This window comes from Ovis canadensis, chromosome 3 (assembly GCF_042477335.2).
Source record: "Ovis canadensis isolate MfBH-ARS-UI-01 breed Bighorn chromosome 3, ARS-UI_OviCan_v2, whole genome shotgun sequence".
Classification (NCBI taxonomy): Eukaryota; Metazoa; Chordata; class Mammalia; order Artiodactyla; family Bovidae; genus Ovis; species Ovis canadensis.
In genome coordinates this window covers 16,947,510-16,969,212 of record NC_091247.1, presented here as the reverse complement: position 1 = coordinate 16,969,212, position 21,703 = coordinate 16,947,510, and the positions used below count along the sequence as shown (strand labels likewise).

General features: G+C 41.8%; 1 long non-coding RNA gene across 2 annotated transcripts in view; it reads right to left on the bottom strand.

The window, feature by feature from the left end:
• Nucleotides 1-17,469: 17,469 nt before the first annotated feature.
• The window catches only part of LOC138435454 (uncharacterized), a 57,653-nt gene continuing 53,419 nt past the window's right edge, over nt 17,470-21,703 (bottom strand). For both annotated transcript variants that reach the window (XR_011255111.1, XR_011255110.1), the window contains exons 2-4: nt 20,892-21,086; nt 19,869-19,979; nt 17,470-18,410 (exon numbers count right to left, since the gene is read on the bottom strand). This is a non-coding gene — a long non-coding RNA (uncharacterized lncRNA). The remainder of the gene's footprint in view (nt 18,411-19,868; nt 19,980-20,891; nt 21,087-21,703) is intronic.

Sequence of the window (21,703 nt, the reverse complement as noted above, 5' to 3'; positions counted from 1 at the left end):
CTGGGGAGGTTGGAGGAACAGATGTCATGATGGCCTTTGGCTGACAGACCATCTCCCGTGGGTCCACCCTGCCTGTGCTCGGCAGATTCTTTACCACTGAGCCACCAGGGAAGGCCCTGAGGAACCTCGCTAAAGACGTGTTTGAGCTTTGCAGTGACCTCTGTGATCAGTGTCTTCAGGAAACAGCTTTGCCGTAGAGGGTGTCCGGGTAGGAATCCGAGGATCACCATGTAAACTGGAAATATCTCCAAATCACCACAGAGAGGAAGTCAAAAGCAGATCTTTAAAAAAAAAAATTCAGCTTTACTGAGGTATACTTGACATTTAAAATTGTGAGATTATTTAAATTATATGAACAGTTCTCCTAATGTTTGCCCTGGAAACCATGAAACATTAAGTTGGGGTAATAATGTGTTAGTAACTTAAGCACAAATATTCTCAAGTCTTCTCATGCTACAAAGTAATCTTCTTCTTTTTATTTATTAATTTTTGGTGTTAGTCAAATACTGTATGGGGAGGGAGGTGGGAGGGGGGTTCATGTTTGGGAACGCATGTAAGAATTAAAGATTTTAAAATTTAAAAAATAAAAAACTAAAAAAAAAAAAAGGCAAAGGAACCAGAGATCAAATTGCCAAATTCCGCTGATCATGGAAAAAGCAAGAGAGTTCCAGAAAAACATCTATTTCTGCTTTATTGACTATGCTAAAGCCTTTGACTGTGTGGATCACAATAAACTGTGGCAAATTCTGAGAGAGGTGGGAACACCAGACCACCTGAGCTGCCTCTTGAGAAACCTATATGCAGGTCAGGAATCAACAGTTAGAACTGGACATAGAACAACAGACTGGTTCCAAATAGGAAAAGGAGTAGGTCAAGGCTGTATATTGTCACCCCGCTTATTTAACTTATATGCAGAGTACATCATGAGAAACACTGGGCTGGAAGAAGCACAAGCTGGAATCAGGATTGCCGGGAGAAATATCAATAACCTCAGATATGCAGATGACACCACCCTTACGGCAGAAAATGAAGAGGAACTAAAAAGCCTCTTGATGAAAGTGAAAGAGGAGAGTGAAAATGTTGGCTTAAAGATCAACACTCGGAAAACGAAGATCATGGCATCTGGTCTCATCACTTCATGGGAAATAGATGGGGAAACAGTGGAAACAGTGTTAGACTTTATTCCTTTGGGCTCCAAAATCACTGCAGGTGGTGACTGCAGCCATGAAATTAAAAGACACTTACTCCTTGGAAGAAAAGTTATGACCAACCTAGATAGCATATTGAAAATCAGAGACATCAGTTTTCCAACAAAGGTCCGTCTAGTCAAAGCTATGGTTTTTCCAGTGGTCATATATGGATGTGAGAGTTGGACTGTAAAGAAAACTGAGCACCGAAGAGTTGATGCTTTTGAACTGTGGTGTTGGAGAAGACTCTTGAGAGTCCCTTGGACTGCAAGGAGACCCAACCGATCCATTCTGAAGATCAGCCCTGGGATTTCTTTGGAAGGAATGATGCTAAAGCTGAAACTCCAAACAGTGTGGAGGTTCCTTAAAAAACTGGAAATAGAACTGCCTTGTGAGCCAGCAATCCCATTGCTGGGCATACACACCGAGGAAACAAGAATTGAAAGAGACACGTGTACCCCAATGTTAATCGCAGCACTGTTTATAATAGCCAGGAAATGGAAGCAACCTAGATGTCCATCAGCAGATGAATGGTTAAGAAAGCTGTGGTACATATACACAATGGAGTAACTCAGCCATTAAAAAGAATACATTTGAATTAGTTCTGATGAGGTGGATGAAACTGAAGCCAATTATACAGAGTGAAGTAGCCAGAAAGAAAAACACCAATAAATTATACTTACACATATATACGGAATTTAGAAAGATGGTAATGATAACCCTGTATGCGAGACAGCAAAAGAGACACAGATGTATAGAACAGTCTTTTGGACTCTGGGAGAGGGAGAGGGTGGGATGATTTGGGACAATGGCATTGAAACATGTATAATATCATATAAGGAACAAATCGCCAGTCTAGGTTTGATGCAGGATACAGAATGCTTGGGGCTGGTGCACTGGGATGACCCAGAGAGATGGTATGGGGAGGGCGGTGGGAGGGGGGTTCAGGATTGGGAACACTTGTACACCCGGGGCAGATTCATGTTGATGTATGGCAAAATCAATACAGTATTGTAAAGTAAAATAAAACAAACAAACAAACAAGCTGAAAAAAAATAAAATAAAAATGTATTTTGAAAGATAGCACATATCTTAAAAAAAAAAAAGATAATGTGTTTAAACACTGCTTGTGGAAGCCATCTATTTGTCAGAAAGCATGTGGAAATAGATAAGAATGTGTTCCCGGTAAATACAACGGTAGCAATAATGAAAACTATAGGTGAATATTCATCAAGAGTTTGGTGATACGCCTCCCCTTTCTAGCATTCTATGCTTCATTTCAGGGAAACATGGATTACAGCTTTTTCAAAGTAACTTGGAAGCATATTTGCGCAAGGGGTTGACTTTGGGAAGCAGGAAAGTATGCTTCTCTGCTTACTTCCTTTAGTCAATAATTCAAAAATGGCTTCAGGGGAACAAAGCATGGTAAACTTGGCCTCCTTGCAAGAAGAATCTTAGGCAAACTGTGTTCTCTTAAGTCTGAGTTGCTTCTGAACTGCTGAGTGGCAGCTACGGATTTACCTGAAAACTTCCTCTGATTATAAAATTGAACTCTCCCTTTCTGCTGTAGGGTTTTGCCTCCCAAACCATTCCTGTCCAACAAGAAGGTCATTGCATCTCTGTCCCCGTGGGCGCCCTCTGCTGCCCACAGCTGGAGAGGCACTCAGTTCAGTTCAGTTCAGTTCAGTTCAGTCAACCAGTCGTGCCGGATTGTTTGCCACCCACTGGACTGCAGCACACCAGGCCTCCCTGTCCATCACCAACTCCCAGACTTGACTCAAACTCATGCACATCGCATCGGTGATGCCATCCAACCATCTCATCCTCTGTCGTCCCCTTCTCCTCCCACCTTCAATCTTTCCCAGCATCAGGGTCTTTTCAAATGAGTCCGTTCTTTGCATCAGGTGGCCAAAATCTTGGAGTTTCAACTTCAACATCAGTCCTTCCAATGAATATTCAGGACTGATTTCCTTTAGGATGGATTGGTTGGATCTCCTTGCAGTCCAAGGGACTCTCAAGAGTTTTCTCCAGCACCACGGTTCAAAAGCATCAGTTCTCCAGTGCTCAGCTTTCTTTATAGGTACAGCTCAGACGTAATGGAAAGGACTGCAGAGTGCGTTGCTGTTCAGTCACTCAGTCATGTCCCGCTCTTTTGCAACCCGTGGACTGTAGCCCCCCAGGCTCCTTCATCCGTGGGATTTCCCAGTTAAGAATACTGGAGAGGGTTGCTATTTCCTTCTCCAGGGGATTTTCCCAATCCAGGGATTAAACCCACATCTCCTGCATTGGCATGCGGGTTCTTTACCACTGAGCCACCTTGAAAGACTCACTGTTACTAATTAAGCCTCTACTAGTTAACTGGTAGAGGGCTTCTTAAAGTCTGGCTTCACACGCATGGGTACCTGAAATCCTTCCTTCTCTGGTGTCCTCTTCCAGGGCGTCCCCAGCCCCCCTCCAAGGTCACAGGATCACTGGCCACAAGAGCTAAATTCTGGAGCATGTCATTTTGTTCCATTTTTTGGCCTTCTGCAAGATAGGCAAACCCCAAATCCTATTCTGTCCTGGATCTTCTTATTCTTCACCACTAACTTATGGTCTGCAAGATATCTCCTCTTGTTATTCATAGTAAGGAATGCCCTCATAGCATGACATTAGCACACTGTTTGAAAGAAAATCTTCTAACCTATCAGGGGTGAAGATAGGAAAGAAAACAAGATGACGTAAAGAATCCCTGATATAATTTTTGGGGTTTTCTCCTTGGAAAGCTTTCACAATTCCTGCCCTAAATTTCTCATCAGTAAAATGAGAAATTTCAACTAAAATGATTCTCCTTTTGCCCCAACCGTCTTTGGTTCAGAAGTTGATCATCACTGAGTTTCTGCCCCAACCAAATACACCTTCTGTGCCTCCCATCCTTCTGCCCCTCCTTCCATCACCGTTTTTACTGTGTTAAACCAGAGTAACTTTCTGAAGGCTGAACACACACAATGAATAATCCACATCAGCATGCTGGAGATAGGGAGGAGACACACACTGTAGAAATGTTGTGTGAACCACAGTGCATGCTGCTGCTGCTGCTGCTGCTACTGCTAAGTCGCTTCAGTTGTTTCCGACTCTGTGCGACCCCATAGATGGCAGCCCACCTGGCTCCTCTGTCCCTGGGATTCTCCAAGCAAGAACACTGGAGTGGGTTGCCATTTCCTTCTCCAATGCATGCATGCATGCTAAGTAGCGTCAGTCGTGTCTGACTCTGTGCGACCCTATGGACAGCAGCCCACCTGGCTCCTCTGTCCCTGGGATTCTCCAAGCAAGAACACTGGAGTGGGTTGCCATTTCCTTCTCCAACACTGCATGAGAACATGTCAAATACTAGCTAGAACACTAATTCCAAAATGTTTTAGAGGCAGCACCGTAAAGGGAAAAAGATGAAAAATCAATACAGTAAAGATTTTCCACAAGTAACTCATGCATTCAAGGTGGCCTCAGACTTCCTTCTGGAAAGTTCTGAGCTCCATGATCTCTACCTTTTGCTTTTAGTCTCAGTATCTGTCAGTGGGCTATCACAGTCTCTCTTCTTCTTATTCTCTCCTTCCTGAATTTACCTTCACAGTGATTTTAATTGACATCAAGTAATCACACACAATGTCACTTCTGCAAAAGTAACTTTTTCATTTATAAAGACCAGATCTAGGTGCTTTGTCATAATTGAAAGTGTCCATCTCTTTTCCACTCACATGTAAAAGCTCATAGAAAGGCCAGAAGGGGAAAAACTAGGCATCTTCCCCAGCCAGTAAGGTCCACATAAGCGACACCCAGACCTAAGGCTAGGGAAGCCTTGCTCAGCTCTGCTATTTGACCGAAAGGCAGCATCCACAGGTGACATCCCATCTGAGCAGAGCCAGCCGAGGGCCACGGCCACTGCCCTGCTCAGGAGCCTCGTCCTACGATGCTTCTGCTCCTGCCTCCCTCGTGTTTCCATTTCAGGCAGAGCAAACATGTGTAAATACTTTATTAAAATTAAAAAAAATAAAACGCACGATGTGAAAGCTGTTCCCCTCTGATTGATTTTTCAAAAGCTCCCTAGACTGCTTCTGCTACAGATGTTTGCAAAATGATTGGCTGCAAAGGGGGCTTAATTCATAAAAGCAATAAAATGTTGCTTATTGACTGAACAGATGAACTAGCTGGGGGTGGGGGTGGTAATTTGGAGTGTTCTTATTGGAAGTGCTTTGAAGAAATGTAATGATAGTGGAGAGACAGAGTCTTATTAGCTGTGGTAAATATATTTTCTTACAGAAAGCTTGGGAGGTTTTTGAAATAACTGGAAAATAACCCTCAGATTTTCCATTTTACTGGCTTTTCGACTAAATGTGTAACTCTCAGCTTTGTAAAATTGTATAATTCTTGATGTGCAACATTTAAAACTGATAGGTACATTTTTAGGGTAATGGGGAAACGTTTAAGGCTGGGAGTCAGGACAGCTGGGTTCAAGTTTTAGTTTTACTACAGACCCTATCACAGTGCTCTTCAATAAATAAGTGTTGGAGAAACAGAGATGGGGAAGCCTGTACTCTTGCCTCCAGGAGCAGAGAGTCTAGGGTGGTGAGTGGGATTCTCAGCAGACCCTAAACATTCCAAGGAAGTACATTGGGGGGCAACTGGGGAGCAGTGAAGTGAAGGGGTGATGTGGGGTGAGCTGGGGTGCTGTGGGTCCCCCACCTCTGCTTTAGCGAACAATTTCTGCTTTTTCCAGTCATATCAGGCTACAAGAGTAACATTTCACCTGCCTAAACTATTGGCTTCTTTAAAGTTTTTTCGAAAAACAGTAGTTTCATGATGAGTCATGTCTGTCTTTCCTTCCAGGCAAGTGTACCTAGAACGGTAAGAGCCAGTGGTAGGTACGCAAGACTCTGTTAAATCTGAGTCATGAAGAAGCAGATGTCGTGTTCTCTGCTGCCACCTCTTCCACCAGTTCGTGGATCTTCTTGGATTAATATTAATATTTTCATTATTGTAACTCTTTATTTTTACAAAACCTAATCTGTATTTAGAGATACATGAATAAGGATAAACACATGCTATGAATGGTACTCAGCAGAAAAATGAAATGGATGTTGGCCCAAAGGATGGTCAGATATAGTGATGCCCACCCCACCCCCTCCCCCACTCACGGGTGGTCAGTTCGGAGGGAATCAATGCCAGGCTGTGTTTGGAGGCCCATGGCCTGTGATGTCTATATCTTGACCCCACAACACTCTTCCCCCATGGATTACGGGGCCTGTGTCCTGAAAATCAATATTTAATTTGTTTACAGCATCAGATGAGACACTCGGTAGCGTATATAAACGCTGGCATCTTTAAAGAACACATCGTTTGCTGGAACCTCTGTAACAGCAGTCCCCAACCTTTTTGGCACCAAGGACCAGTTTCATGGAAGATGATTTTTCCATGGACCGGGGTGGAGGGGTTGGTTTGGGGATGACTCAAGCACATTACATTCATTGTGCATTTATTTCTATCATTATTACATCGGGGCCACCCCACAGCATCAGGCATTAGATCCTGGAGACTGGGGACCCTTCTTCTACAGCCTCCCATGACACTTGCTGCCTTCCTTCTCTGCTCCCCATCTGCTGTCACCCCTTGTGGTCCTTGACACCCACGAGGTATGTCAGGATTCCACCCTAAAACACCTCCAGTGTTGTCTCTCCTTAGTTTTAGTGGTTATACAATAGCTTTGGGCATCAAATGGAGGTAATGAGAACAGTTTAAAAAAATTATTACTTTCAATGTCAATGACAAGAATGCATACATAGCCATCAATGGATAATTACCTATATTTCATTGCACATTTATATTAGCTCTGAGTTCCTAGTGTCTGACACATGTTAGGGATTTAAATCATATCTGTAATGAGTAATTTTTGCACATACCTGTGCTCAGTCACTCAATCATGTCTGATTCTTTGCATCCCATAGACTGTAGCCCGCCAGGCTCCTCTGTCCATAGGATTTCCCAGGCAAGAGTGCTGGAGTGGGTTGCCATTACCTTCTCCAGGAGACCTTCTCGACCCAGGGATCGAACTTGCGTCTCTTGCATTTCCTGCATTGGCAGGCAGATTATTTACTACTGAGCCCCTTGGGAAGCCCTGTGTATACCTCACTGAGCTTATTGCCTCCCAAGTTTGTACACTCTGAGTTCCCTCGGGGCTCAACTTTGGGAGTGGTTGCAGTTGATGGCTGCTGCATGGCAGGTATTCTTTGTTTCCTTCCTCACCAGCTGGAGGAGACTGCAATTGCTGATGACTGTGACTGGCATGACTTAGGGACGGAGCCCAAGCACAATCTGTCCTAATGTAAGCTCTTAAACATTACCTACAGTCATTACTAGCTTCTGAGGTGGCACTAGCGGTAAAGAACCTGCCTCCCAATGCAGAGATGTAAGAGACGCAGATTCGATCCCTGGGTGGGCAAGATCCCCTAGAGAAGGGCATGGCTGCTCGCTCCAGTATTCTTGCCTAGAGAATTCCATGGACAGAGGGGCCTGGCAGACTACAGTCCATAGGGTTGCAAAGAGTTGGACATGACTGAAGTGACTTAGCATGCATGCATACACAGTCATTCCAATAAAGCTTCCCAATAAAGCAAAACCTCTACACCTTATGAAGTGTTTTTACATATACTTGGGTGAAAAGTAACAAATTTGAACTTAAACTGGAAGTGCATGCATGGTTTAGGTGTGCCCAAGGCTTGGGGCTCTGGGCACAGTGTGAAGAGGCAACAGTCCTTCTCTGCCTCCTTCAGAAAATCTCACACAGAGGAGATGCTTTACCTCCAGCTCTGCTCTCTGCACAGCCAAGAGCAGATGCCAGCTCATTCAAAGAGCATTGCTTGAGCAATAAAGACGAGAAAATGTGTAAATGGGTTTTTCTTCAGAAGAGAAAAGGAAAAAATTAATGAAACAAGACTGAATACCAAAGTGGACAGTAGGAAAATGGAAGCAGTCTAGACTGAGAACAAAGAAATATAATAAGATTTTTTTTGTTGAAATGACTGTATTGCGATTTTGGGGGCACTCACCCTGCAGCAACTTTCATTAAATATAAAAATACCTTGGGAATTCCCTGGCAGTCCAGTGGTTAAGACTTTGCCTTGCAAAGCAGGAGGTGAGGGTGCAATCCCTGGTCAGGGAGCTAAGACTCCACATGCCTCAGGGTCAAAACACCAAATATAAAGCAGAAGCAATATTGTAACAAATTCAATAAAGAGTTTAAAAACATGTCTACATATAAAAAAATTTTTTAATTAAAAAAACAAAAAACAGACCCTGATGCACATGGCACAGACTTATACAGTGAGTTACAGAGTGAAGGCCCTCCTGGAGGAAAATGGAGCCTGAATACTTGATTTTTCCTAAAAATTTTGCAGAGAACTCTTTATTAGACATGGGAGCAGATTACAGAACATAATAATGTCTCAGGGCAGCTACTTCATCAGATGTAGGCCCTTGGTGGCACCAGTGGTAAAGAACCCACCTACCAGTGCAGGTAGACCTAAGAGAGGAGGGCTTGGTCCCTGAGTCAGGCTGATCCCCTGGAGGAGGGCATGGCCGCCCACTCCAGTATTCTTTCTGGAGAATCCCATGGACAGAGGGGCCTGGAGGGCTAAGTCCGTATGGTCGCACAGAGTCAGCAGCAACTAAATTAACATGGCGAGTATGTGTGTTTGCATTTTCATACCTTACAAGGCAATGTTCTTTCTATGGTGTTTCATATTATTAGATCCAAGTTATCTGAGATCTTGAGTCAAGAATAAGCCATTGATCTGAATGGATAATGGAAACGGAATTGGCCTGAGTAGGGATCGTTTCTTTCAAGTTCTATCTCTACAGCCGACCAGTTGTGCAATGTGGACAGAGCAGTGAACACCACAGAGGCTCAGTTTCCTCATATGCGAAATGAAGGGGTTGGCACACACCATCTCTAGTTTGCTTCCTAGTGTCTTTCCTGATGGATAATTCAGCAACATGAGTGATGTTGGAGCATTCCTGGCTTCAGTCCTCCACACTGTCCATGACCTTCTTAGAACTCTGTTTGAAAGGACTGGTATTTCCTTGCAAAGAGAAAAACAGGGATTGTTAGGATTCTTGTCTAAGAGAGCCTTTAACTTGCCTTCAGATTCCTTTGAAGTTGAACAAAGAGAGAAGTGGAGTCACGTCTCTGAAATCGGGCATTAGTCACAGCCCAGAGAGTAAATGACAGCTCCCTGAATTCTTGTCACCAATTTTAAGTGAGTGAAATGAGGAGAGGTGGGTGTGTTCAAGTCTCTTTTGAACGCATTTCATATTGTGGGGAACTTTCCCTCAGGTCAAGCACCCTTCTGTTAAATTTCACATGGCTATGCTTTTTAAACTATGAATATTCATTTGATTAATATTTCTACGCCCGTGAGTTTAAAAAAGAATCTATTCAAGCACAATAGCCCAAGAACACTATGAGATGGACTTATTATTGGACTTGAATGGTCTACCAACAGGGCTCCCCTATTATCTGCTTTCATGTAAGAAGGGAAAAGAAAGAAAGAAATCCGAAAATCAGGGGTCAGCTTTTCAACACGCAGTTACTGACATTTCAAACACTGCAGCTAGCAGCAGAGCAAAGCAGAAAGAATAATACACCTTCTTTGAATGAAGGTAGGTGGAAGGTGAATTCAAGAATATCCTTGACTCTGAAAGAATAATTATTTTCAAAAGGGTGCAATGAGGCAACTTTTCTCAGTGCCTACCATTGGGGACATAAATTTATATAATCTTTTAGAGTGCTGTTAGAAAAATAAATATCATATGGGGGATGATAGAGGGGTATATAGACAATAGGAAGAGAAATAGGGAAAAAGGAAATATATATCAGAAGACTTGAGAAAGTGCATGTTCTTGGTTGTAGCAGTAATTCCCCTTTATCTGGAAATACATTTTAAAACTAATATTTGTATATACATGTGTGTGAATATTACATATATTTGTTGCAAGTAGGTATGTATATTTAATGGAGAAGGCGATGGCACCCCACTCCAGTACTCTTGCCTGGAAAACACCATGGACGGAGGAGTCTGGTAGGCTGCAGTCCATGAGGTCGCAAAGAGTCGGACACAACTGATGCGACTTAGCAGCAGCAACAGCAGCATGTATATTTAAATGTTTACATATAAGAGTAGGTATGTACATATACATATGTACATGCAATGTATATGCAATTATATATGCATGTAGAATAGAAATCCTTTCAAATGTCATTGTCTTTCATGCACATACACATATAGTAAATAATGTTGTGTGTCTGTATTTTTTATCAAGATAAAAAAAGTTAAGCTGTAATTGACAAATTGCTGTAGGTTTAAAGTGGAGAAGTTGGAGGTTTCAAATGTCCAGGGTCCAGTCTTGGAGGAAAGACTCCCATTTATGAGTTTTATCCCCAAGATTCCACCAAGGTTATCAATGTACCTGGGATCTGAGAAGACTCTGCTGATGACCCAAAAGGGAGAGAGGAAAGATAACTATTTTGAAATACAGCCAGAACATCCTTTTCTCCTAAAGGAATTGTCTCAAAAGAAGTAATTCTCCCAGAGCCTAATAACCTGGGAAACAACATCACAGGTGCCTTGTCATCTCCCTTAAGGTGGGAAAAGCTGAGAAGATCTTGTGAAGGTCGTGACCTAAGGGCACAGGCTCACTAACAGGCTGAGAAAAGCCCCAGGAAGGTTGTTAAGAGAAAACAGGGCAGAAGACATAATTGAAAATCCTTTAATTATGTTTCTCAAACCAAAGTTATAGCAAATGAAAATTTTGTTGTTATTCAGTCTCTGAGTGGTTTCCAACTCTTTGTGACCCCATGGACTGCAGCACTCCAGGCTTCTCTGTCCACCACCATCTCCTGGAGTTTGCTCAAACTCTTGTTCATTGAGTCAGTGATGCCATCCAACCATCTCATCTTCTGCCGACCTCATCTCCTCCCGCCCTCAGTCTTTCCCAGCATCAGGGGCGTTCCAATGAGTCAGCACTTGTATCAGGTGGCCAAAGTATTGGAGTTTCAGCTTTAGCATCAGTCCTTCCAATGAATATTCAGGGTTGGTTTCCCTTTAGGACTGACTGGTTTGATCTCCTTGCTGCCTAAGGGACTCAAGAATCTTCTCCATCACCACAGATCAAAAGCATAAATTCTTCAGTGTTCATCCTTCTTTATGGTCCAACTCTCATATCCATACATGACTACTTAAAAAATCATAGGCTTATCATAATGAAACTGTTGAAAGGGAAAGGTCAAAGAAAAATTTTGAAAACAGAAAAAAATCACAGTCAAAAGAAATAATTATAATGACATCTGATCTCACAGCAGAAATGACAAAACCCAGAAGACAATATTTCATCTTTAAAGTGGTGAAAGAAAAGAAGAGCTAACCTAGAATTGTGTAGAATTTAATACCCAGCAAAAATACCCTTTAAATGAGAAAATTAAAGAGATATATTTCTAGCCAAACAAAAACTCAGAATTTTTTGCCAGTTGGCATCATTAAAGGAATCACTAATTTCTGAGAAGAAGGAGAAAATATCCCAGATGGAAACATGGAAATGCCAGAAGGAATGAGGAGTAAAAAATAGTAAATATGTAATTAAATACAAGTATATATGAGCTATGCAAAGCATGAATATTAAAGCCTCATGGAGACTAAAATACATACAGAATTAAAATACATAGAAAAAGGACCAAAAGACATCCAGTGGGTATAAATGGAAATAAAGGTCCCAGTACTAAGTGGAAAGTAATAAAATTACTAAAATATACTAGGCAGCAATAAGTCAAAATAAACAATGTAAGGATCAATCTAAAATATAATAATATAATATAGCATAACAATATAATATAAACTTACCACACATCAATAGAAATGAAAATATAATAATGAAATCTATTTACATAAAAGTCAAGGAAAGAGGTAAGTCTTAAACTATGTAAGTGTAATAACACACAACTTAAAAGAGATGAAGAATATAACAACTTCTGTTAATTCAAAAGAGCACAAGAAAAGAGAAAAAAGTGTAAGCAGAGAGCAATAATCAATGCAGAAGGTTAACAAATGTTTTTGCTTCATGAAAACATAAAGATTGAGAATTACATATCAAGAAACAAAAAGGACATCAGTTACCAGGCAGAAAGAGAGGCACATTACTATAGATATCACAGGAATTAAAATTATAAAAAGTAGTAAAATTACTTTATGTCAACAATTCAAGAATGAAAGTAAAATAAAGAAATTCTTGCATGGAAAAATCCTTTCTAAATGACATAAGCAGAAATAAAAATCTGAATATATTTCTATTTATTCATTTAATTTTATAATTGCATCAAAAATCTTAAATATAAAAATAACAAATGGCATGCAAAACCTCTTTCTAAGAAATAAAAAGCACTATTGAGGTAATTAAAGGAAATGTAAATGTAGAGATATATCACATTCATAAATTAGAAAGCTCAGTATTTCAGGGCATGTATTTCCCCCAAGCTGACCTATGTATTCAAAACCCCAACAGAGTTCAGCTTGAAGTGAATTCTAAAAGGTATTTCCAAATGTAATGTATACGGAAATACAAAGAAATTAAAAGAGACAAAAAAGAACAAAGTTGGAGGATGTGCACTAACTGATGCTAAGACTTACTTTGAAATAGTTATTGGTTTGTGGATACAGATTATTGGAACAGAATAGAGACCAGAAATAGACCCACATATGTACATTCAATCATTTTTTACTAAGGATCTGAGGCCTCTCAGTAGAGAAAATCTTTTGAAAGAAAATAACACTTCACTAATTCACTAAACACCTGGGAAGTAAAAAAACTAATTACAGACCCCTAACTCACATTTTGCACAAAATTTAATTTGAGATGGATCATAGCCCTAAACCTAAGAGCTAAATTCATTAAAGTTGTATAAGAAGTCATAGGAGAATAACTTTCCAGGTAGATTTTAAAAAGACACACATACATCATAATCATAAAAGAATAAAGGCAAATTGGAACTGATGATAATTTAGATCCCCTACTCTTCAGAAGCTACAACTAAGAAAATGAAAAGAAAAGAAAAAGAAAAAAACAAACCATGGGCTAGGAGAAGAGAGTCTCGGTAGGTATCTGACAGTGGAGTGAAGGGACCATTCTGTGTGGTACTGGGGTGAGGCACACATGGGTCTATGCACTTGTCAAAACCCATATTGCTGTACATGCCAAACAGAGAACTCCAATGCATGCAAGACAAAAAGTACAAATTCAACCAGGAGGCCTAGGAATCTAAGGATGGGACGCCAAGTGAGTCAAAGTATCAGGGATATGTGACGTAGCTTCACTGAAGGGGACAGGGGCAGAGGACTTAAGATAGCCTCAAAACTATTGTTTAAACTGGTGACTGTGAAACTAGAGATAAAGGAACTGTACTCTAATTGTCAATTTGCTTCTCATGGCAAACTAGGCTAACGATTGTCAAACTTCTTCACACGGACACTGGTGCTGGACAAATAAGAAACAGATGGTAGAGGACTACAATGAAGCTTCTCGTTGTTGGAAAGGAAAATTCCAGGTAAGCAAGAAGGGAAGGCTGGGATGAACCCTGTAGGAAGTGTATGAGTCAGAAACTTCAGTATGAGCCCATCTTTGCTTGGGTGTATGCATATACGTACACTAACATATTTATAGAGGCAATATTTCATCCCACATACATCAGCTTGTACACATACATGTGTTATCTGACTTGTCCACTGAGACAGCCTTGACACCTGAATGCTAACATCCAGATCTTTATTTTTAAATATTATTCTCCTAGGACTTCCCTAGATTTCCCTGTAGCTCAAATGGTAAAGAATCTGCCTGCGATTCAGGAGACCAGGATTCAATCCCTGGGTAGGGAAGCTCCTCTGGAGAGGGGAATGGCAATCCACTCTAGTATTATTGCCTGGAGGATCCCATGGACAGAGAAGCCTGGAGGGCTACAATCCGTGGGGTCACAGAGTCAGACATGACTGAGGGCTTCCCTGGTGGTACAGTGGACAGGAATACACCTGCCAATGCTGCAGGGCAGCTAAACCTGTGTGACACAACTATTGCACCTGCATGCTCTAAACCCCATGCACCTCAACGAGAGGCCACTGCAATGAGAAGCCCATGCAAGAGTGGCCCCTGCTCACTGCAACTTGAGAAAGCCTGCACAAAGCAACGAAGACCCAGCACAACTGAAAACAAATAAATATTATTGCCCTAGAACAATAATAATTGGAAGGACTGATGCTGAAGCTGAAACTCAGTTTGGCCACCTGATGTGGAGAACTGACTCATCGGGAAAGACCCGGATGTTGGGAAAGATGGAAGGCTAAAGGCGAAGGGGTGGCAGAGGATGAGATGGTTAGATGGCATCACCAACTCAATCGACATGAATTTGAGCAAACTCTGGGAGATAGTGGAGGATAGGGAAGCCTGGCAAGGTGCAGAAAGGTTGCAAAAAGTCAAACACGATTTAGTGCCTGAACAACAACAGTCTTCTAGAAAATACACCAGGGCTCCTTGGAGAAATGTCTGGTTCTAGAACAGTGACAGGGAATAAGATGAACCTGGAGCATCTTATCATTCCAGAAAGTAAGGAAATGTTTAACAAAAAATGAAGTGATGGAGACATAGCAAAGGTACACATGAACAGGGGTAGGAGATTAACATAAGTAAGTTACACGGATGTATTATGCAAATCAAGGAATGTAGTCAATATAGCATAGTAGTTATAAATGGAGGATAGCCTTTGAAAAAGAAAAAAGGGAACCCAGGAGCCAACCTGAAAGAGTTACCAATGGCCAGAACTACTTGAGCAACAACATAAATAAGGTAACACTGGATTATCATCCACAGGGTGAAATAAATCCATAGTCATATAAATAAGTGGTTGAATATACAAGTAAATGAAGGCAAGGAGGCAAAATCTCCCTTACACAAAACCTCAAACATATATAGACACTTTCCCCCTTAGATGGTCCAGGTAATCCACCTCCCACCCCGCTGAGAGTGCTCTGTTTTGCAACTCACTCCACAGTGTGGAGAATGGAGAGGAAAAATAACAACTTTCCCTGGAAGAACCTGCCATCACTCCTTCACTAGAGGATCCATATATGGCATTGGTGCTCTGAGGAGGTCAGGTACCTAAATATGATGTAACAAGAAGGGCTCGTTGCCCGTGTCCTATTCTTTAAAAAAAAAAAAAAAGTCTTTTAAGGAAAAATGCACCCGCATTCTTCAAAACACCTGCTGAGGATGCCTTAAAACCATCAAGGTCATCAAAACCAGGACAATCGGACAGACTCACAGGCCAGAGGAGCAGAACTCAGAAATGTAAGAGGATGACATTAGGGAGAGTGAAACTGGATGGAGAACGTGGGGGCATTCTCTGTCCTACTTCTGTGAACCTGCAAATCAGAAATTACTCAAATAGAAAGTTTACTTTAAAAATTCGCATGGTGCCATGTTTAGAGCAGCATAGGAATGCAATACCTTTGAATGAAAGAATTATATCAGTAAATGGCTTGGCATGTCTGGAATACAGTAAGCAATAGTAATATGATAGTTCAGGGTAAAAATCAAAAATACATAATAATTTACCCTTGATTAGGAATCACACCAAATAAATGCTTTAAAGATAAAACCAAATGCTGATTTTAATGAAGTTGGTTTATGTTTTCAACATATGGGTCACATGCTGGCTTCCTTCTACAATATTCTCTTGGCCCATAAGATCACTCTAATATCTCTAAGCAAGATTTCAGTTCACTTCAGTCAGTCAGTCCTGTCTGACTCTTTGTGATCTCATGGATTGCAGCGCACTAGGCTTCCTCGTCCATCACCAAGTACCAGAGCTTACTCAAACTCATGTCCATCAAGTCAGTGATTCCATCCAACCATGTCATTCTCTGTCATCCCCTTCTTCTCCTGCCTTCAATCTTTCCCAGCATCGGTGTATTTTCCAATGAGCCAGTTCTTCATGTGAGGTGGCCAAAGTATTGGAACTTCCCCATCAGTAAATGAATATTCACTGATGAATGAATACTTCCATGAATATTCAGGACTAATTTCCTTTAGGATTAACTGGTTTGATCTCCTTGGAGTCCAAGGGACTCTCAAGAGTCTTCTCCAACACCACAGTTCAAAAGCATCAATTCTTTGATGCTCAGCTTTCTTTATATTCCAACTCTCACATCCATACCTGACTACTGGAAAAACCATAGCTTTGACTAGATGGGACTTTGTTGGCAAAGTAATGTCTCTGCTTTTTAATCTACTGTCTAGGTTGGTCATAACTTTTCTTCCAAGGAGGAAGCATCTTTTAATTTCATGGCTGCAGTCACCCATCTGCAGTGATTTTGGGGCCCAGGAAGATAAATTCTGTCACTGTTTCCATTGTTTCCCCATCTATCTGCCATGAAATGATGGGACTAGATGCCATGATCTTAGTTTTTTGAATGTTGAATTTTAAGCCAACTTTTTCAATCTCCTCTTTCCCCTTCATCTTTAAGGGGCTTCCTAGGACTTCCTTGGTGGCTCAGAGGTTAAAGTGTCTGCCTGGAATGCAGGAGACCAGGGTTCGATCCCTGGGTTGGGAAGATCCCCTGGAGAAGGAAATGGCAATCCACTCCAGTACTCTTGCCTGGAGAATCCCATGGAAGGAGGAGCCTGGTAAGCTACAGTCCACGGGGTCGCAGAGTCGGACACGACAGAGCAACTTCACTTTCACTTGGTGGCTCAGACAGTAAAGCATCTGCCTGCAATGTGGGAGACCTGGGTTCCATCACTGGGTCAGGAAGATCCCCTGGAGAAGGAAATGGCAATCTATTCCAGTACTCTTGCCTGGTAAATTCAACAGATGGAGGATCCCGGTAGGCTACTAGGGTCGCAAAGAGTCAGACATGACTAAGCAACTTCACATACACATACATAACACTATTCTCTTTAGTTCTTCTTTGCTTTCTGCCAAGCAAGAATTACCCAGCAATAAAATTTAAGAGCACCTTTTTAAATAATATATTTATCTCTAGATTTTCAGATGCAAAGAAGAAACTGATATCTTCATTGTGTTCTTCTTTTCCTTTTGTGCTAAACTTAGTTTTTGACTAATGCTTATTTCCTGGTTATACATATTGACATGGGCAATTCCAAAAAATATTAATCTTTGTTTGGTATTACATTTCACACGGGGACAAATAAAAGCTGAACTTTAGAATTATTCATTTATTAAAGTTGCAGAAGTTCTTACATGTTAAGTCAAAGGAACACAGAGTTCAACTTAAATCCCAATGTTACACCCTGTCTGAAACCCAAGTTCATAAAAAGAATAGGAACACAGAATTTTTAAGTGCATTTTTTTTTCTCTTTTCAATTCCATGCCTCAGATTGAAGCCTCTGTAAACATAGTGTTGGAGTGAAAGATATCTTGTTTCTTAACTGTGATACAATTTCACAGAACGTGGAAATGAGAGACAGAAAAGAGTTATTAAATCATCGTGTCCGCTCCCTGCTGGCACAGGATTGCTCCCTGCAGTACGTTTTCCGTTGCTATGTCGATTTTGAAATGACTCAAGCAAGGAGGTTTCCATCACTTCCCTTGGGAGACTTTTCAATGGCTTAATAGCCCTCACTGTTAAGATTGCTTTAATTTTCCTTCGCTCAATTTTCCTCTGCTTAATTTTATTCTGTCTTTCCCAGTTATACTTCTCTGAATGTTCTCTTCCCGTCCCCAGTGTTAGAGGAGCTCGCATCTGCTAGTCATCTAAGGCATGAATTTAGTCCTTTTAATCTCCACTCAGAAGCCCAATGCTAGTTCTCCTTGAACTGTTCTCATTGACTTTCTTTGGAGACATCCAATTGGTTGTCAGCTCACACCGGATCGGTTTCAGCAGAATATAACTAAGTTATAAGTACTCTGTTTATTCCAGAACTCTACAACATGTGTTTGATATATTCTTGGATCAACAGCAAGCTCTTCTGTAATCCTTTTTTTTTAACACTTTAGTGCCACAGTGCATTAAACAGTGTGGAAAGGAGAATGGCCCATTACTTCCCATGGATTTAAACCCCAAATCCAAATATGGCCTGAGTAGAGGTGAACCAATTTTTTAATGATTCATGTGCTTCCACATTTTTCTAGGAGATCTGTAAAATCATAATAAAATTAGCTATGATTTATTTCAAAGAAAATATATGCTAACAACTGTTACAAAGATATATTTCAATAATTTTAAAAATTCATCTTTTGATATTAGAAAACTTAAAAGGAAAAATTTACTAAATTGTGATACTGCTTACATTTGTAACATGGGAATTAGGGTCCTGTCCTCTGCCCTGTGGAAAGAAACACAGGATCAGGGGAAGAGACCAGGGGGCACTTATTGTTGGTATTCGCTCAGTTGTGTCCGACTCTTTGCAACCCCATGGACTAGCCCCCCAGGCTCCTCTGCCCATGCAATTTGCCAGGTAAGAATACTGGAGTGGGTTGCCATTTCTTTCTCCAGGGGATCTTCCCGACCCAGGGATCAAACTCACATCTCCTGCATTGGCAGATTGGAGAAGGCAATGGCACCCCACTCCAGTACTCTTGCCTGGAAAATCCCATGGATGGAGGAGCCTGGTGGGCTGCAGTCCATGGGGTCGCTGAGTTGGACACGACTGAGTGACTTCACTTTCAATTTTCACTTTCATGCACTGGAGAAGGAAACGGCAACCCGCTCCAGTGTTCTTGCCTGGAGAATCCCAGGGACGGGGGATCCTGGTGGCCTGCCATCTATGGGGTCACACAGAGTCGGACACGAATGCAGCGACTTAGCAGCAGCAGCAGCAGCAGCAGCAGCATTGGCAAATGGGTTCTTTACTGCTAAGCCACAAGGGAATCCCAAGGAACATTTAGCCTAAAGCAGTTGAAGCTTCAGGGCCCCTCAGTTTTCCTTCCTCTGCCATGTTCTGAATGTTTGGTTCCTTCTAAAATCCGTATGTTGAAACCTGGTCTCCAAGGAGTTGCTATTAGAGGTAGGGTCTTTGAGAGGTGATTATGTCACGAGTGTGGAGCCTTTGTGAATGGGCTCAGAGTCTTGTAAAAGCCACTTGAGAAAGCCTCCTTTCACCCCTTCCTCCCTGTGAGAACACAGAGAAGACAGCCACCTATGAACCAGAAATTAGGTTCTCAGCAGACACCATATCTGCTGGCATCTTAATTTTGAACTTCCTAACCTCCAGAACTGAAAGAAATAAGTGTGTTGTTTATTAACTGCCCAGTCTCTAGTAAATTGTTGTAGCAGCCCCAGCTAAGACACACTTCTTCCCTCCATTAACACTCAGAGTTGCTGGTAATATTCTCAGTTGTGTGAGGTGGTGGACAATTTGCAATGGGGAAACATTTCCATGTCAGCATAGCAGGCCCACTGCCCGAAGGCAGCTCACAAAGATTGGAACCTAAATATCTAAGGTTCCAGCAATTTGTTATGATGCATATTTTCATTCTAAATATGCACTCCTAACTGCTTTCCTAATGTATTTATATGAGTAATTCTGTAATTTTTTTCTCAACAAAGACCACTCAAACTGTCTAGGTTTTAGCTCGCATCATTGTGAACCCACCTTGGCTGAATCAGAGACGCTGTAGGTCCCAGGCACTGACGAAGGTGAGCACAGGTGGTCCGTTCTATTCCTCTCTCTCTGCCAAGTGACCGGGCACGATCCAAAGGTACCCTTGGGGGATCCAGTGATAAGTCAGTTCATCCAAGTTTGGTGGGACAGTAATTTTATTTACTAAATCATTATGAGCCCTGATAACTTCTGCAACTTTAAGCTTAAAAAAAAAAAAAAAAAAACTCTTGGGGCTTCTCCGGTGGTCCAGTGGTTGAGTCCACCTTGCAATGCAGGGGACACGGGTTCAGTCCGTGGTCCATGAAGATCCCACATGCGGGTAAGCAACTAGCTCACGCGCTACAACTACTGAGCCTGTGCTCTAGAGCCCGGGAACCACGGCTACTGAGCCCATGCTTCTAGAGCCCGCGCTCGGCAACGAGAGAAGCCACCACAATGAGAAGCCCGCACATCACAACTAGAGAGGAGCTCTGCTTGCCACAGCTAGAGAAAGACTGTGCAGCAACAAAGACTCAGCACAGCCAGAAATTAAAAATAAATAAATAAAACACTAAAATCTCTAGTTGCTGTATCAGTACTTCCTTATTTTGACTACAAACACAGCTTTTTCCCTTCTTAATACATTAACCCCCATTTCACTAAAGGACTTAGGGTCTGAGGAACACATGCCAGACAATACTCCTCTACTGCATTCCCTACAGATCTAACATGAATGCTCTTTACACAGCAGTACTTAAAGGACACGTTGAACTAAATGTGATTACTGAGTCCTATAAAGAGATAGGGAAGGTAGACCGACATCTCTATGAACCTTAATGAGTAGTAATCTCTCTATTCCAAGGTTGCTGAACTGAACAAAAATCTTCTATAAGACAAGAGAAGTGAGCCGTCTCTACCTGGCCCTGAGCCCCCAGTCCTTGAAGATAATTTCCACCTGGAGTGTATTGGGCCAATCATTACAGACCCCCACTGGCTAATAAATCATGCAGAATTGCTGTCTGCCTCAAACCTTACCAGAGGCTTCTTGCAACGCCATCTGGGCTGATGTTACTTATCCAGCTGTATTTCTTAAATCTTTAATAGCAACAGGTTCTTTGCGTGAGGACAGAATGCAACTCTTGGGCTAGTTCACAGGTCAGGGAGCCTCACATGCTCCTGGGGAGGCTTGGTTCCAAATCCATTCTCTGCTTACTCTTCTTCCACAACTCGCTGGAATCAGAAAAGGAAACAAATTACTCTGATGCCTGCAAAGTGAAAGTGAAGGTCATTTGATTGAGAAAATCCTAATCTCCACACAGTTCTTCCCACAAAAGCAGGTGTGTTTGGGAAGATGGACACATTCTTGTTGCCTTTAAGTCTATGTCTTCCATCAGTATTTTTTTTTTGTGAGGGGTGGAGGGTGGGGGAGGAGTTGACTGAAATCTCCAACCATCTCTGTCCTAAATTTCTGGTGTAAAACAGTCCTCTGTTTTTCTCACCTGTTAGTCCAGGGATTAAGAATCCGCCTGCCAATGCAAAGAACGTGAGTTCGATCACTGCTCAGGGAAGATTTCACATGCTGCAGAGCCGCTAAGCCCGTGCTCCGCAACAAGAGAAGCCACCACAACAAGAATACGACGCGAGACAACTAGAGAGTGGCCCCTGCTCTCCGCAACTAGAGAAAGCCCTCACACAGCAAGGAAGACCCAGCACAGCCAAAAACAAATACATAAACAAAATAAGATTGAATAGGCTCACAATCATTATAGAAAAAAAAATAGCCTAATAATGATCCCATAGACTATCATAACCACTGTTCAAATTGGCAACTCTTCATTTCAATATGC